The sequence below is a fragment of the Phascolarctos cinereus genome, unplaced genomic scaffold (assembly GCF_003287225.1).
Source record: "Phascolarctos cinereus isolate Bilbo 61053 unplaced genomic scaffold, phaCin_HiC Scaffold_2;HRSCAF=192, whole genome shotgun sequence".
Taxonomy (NCBI): domain Eukaryota; kingdom Metazoa; phylum Chordata; class Mammalia; order Diprotodontia; family Phascolarctidae; genus Phascolarctos; species Phascolarctos cinereus.
Window position 1 is genome coordinate 84,052,990 of NW_027555625.1, and position 1,842 is coordinate 84,054,831.

At 38.2% G+C, this 1,842-nt stretch overlaps 1 pseudogene; it reads right to left on the minus strand.

The window, feature by feature from the left end:
- Nucleotides 1–254: 254 nt before the first annotated feature.
- Nucleotides 255–814, minus strand: LOC110201374 (THO complex subunit 7 homolog pseudogene; annotated as a pseudogene).
- Nucleotides 815–1,842: the final 1,028 nt, after the last annotated feature.

Genomic DNA, 1,842 nt, shown 5'->3' on the forward strand with positions numbered 1-1,842 from the left:
TAAAAAAAATTACAAAATCAAACTTCATTAAAACAAAACTTCATTCTTTTGCTGGTTAGGATTGTTGAAAAAATATTGTTTAATAAAAATCCGTAATCCATAATTTTGTCACTTTCATAGAAATAACTGGAAAAATAACATGGAAATAAATTTAATATATAAACAGCTTAGCCAAGTAAAAGGAAACTAAGACAGATATTTAGATATTTTTGGAATGGTGAGACTTCAGTGTACCTATTGTTTAGTCTCCATATTTATTCCCAGAGACTGTCAGCTTCTGAGAGTTTTTCATCATTTGCTAGTGTTCGCTGAAGTTTGGTGAGAGTGCTAAGAGCTTGAAAATGCTTTTGCCTTAATTCCAGCTTATCTTCGGCATTCTCTTTTATATGAGAAAGATGAAGTAATTCTTCCCCCCCCCCCCCCCCAAGCATCTAGTTTCTTTAAAGTTTCATGCTTGTCTGGATGGTGCTGGATCACTTTGGCTAAAGCATCACATGCAATTTTTTTCCTATTCATTTTGCTCAAAGAATCTGCATTTTGCAGTCAGCAATTTTTTAAAGGTGCTTCAGTTTTGCTATTTTCTATGTCTTTGCAAATTTACTTCATACTTTTCCATTTGTCTGAGATTCATATAGCATACAAGCAGATTTTTCCCATTGAAAATTCATTCAGGTTCTTGTTATTTCTTTCTCCTACAGATCCAGCATTGCACCATTTAAGAAAACTTTTCACTAATTCTCCAGTCAACATTAGCCCTAGAAACAGCAATTAAGTGCTGCTTCCTTATGCCATCATTGTTGGTAACAGTCCCCATGCTGAATCTGAGGTGGGGTCTTCCCAATGGGGTGAGTGTGCAGGGCTGTCGCAAGAAAGGTCAAACTCCCAAGTGCAGCTGGGTGAGCAGGCATGGAGGATGAGGGGGCCACCTCTGTCCCCATTGCTAGCACTTGCTAATGATCTCTTAATTGCCAAATCTAATGGCTTTTTCCTCAGTCCCCATCCTTCTTGAACTCTCCACCGCCTCTGAGACTGTTGATCATTCTCTTCTCCTGTTGATCATTCTCTTCTCCTGGATATTCTCTCCTTTCTAGTTTTCATAACATTGCTGTGTCCTGGCTTTCCTCCTAACTATCTGATTGCTCTTCTGTCTCCTTTGCTTTAGTTGTTCCCCAGCTTCAGTCCTTGACCTTCTTTTCCCTCTGTACTACCTTGATTGGTGATCTCTCCAATTTTTTTGTACATTTTTTTTTTATTATCTCCATGTAGATGATTCCCAGATCTCTATATTCAACCCTAATCCTCCCCCCTGAGCTCCAATCTCAAATAACCAACTACCTATTGGACATCTCACAATGAATGTCCCATAGACATCCCAAACTCAATATGCCCAAAGGAGAATCTATTTTCTTTCCCTTAAGTCCTCCTTTCTTTTCAACTTCCCTATTAGTGTTGATTATGAACCCTCCCAACTGCTAATATAGAAACTCCCTTCCCTATCCCTTCTGCCTGCTACCACCACTCTCACAGTCCCCAGACTGACAACCTCAGTGTCATCCTTAACTCCTCATTCCTACTCATCTAACATATTTATTCTGTTGTCAAGTCTTGTCATTTCTATCATCGTCGTCATCATCATCATCATCATCATCATCATCATCATCATCATCATCACTAGTATTTATCCCTTTTAAAGTTTGCAAATCACTATCTCATTTTATCCTCACAACAATTCTGGGAGAAAGATGCAATTATTATCCCCATTTTATGGATGAAAACAGTGAGTCAAACAGAAGTTAAGTGACTTGCTTAGGATGAAACAATTAGTGTCTTAGGTAAATTTGA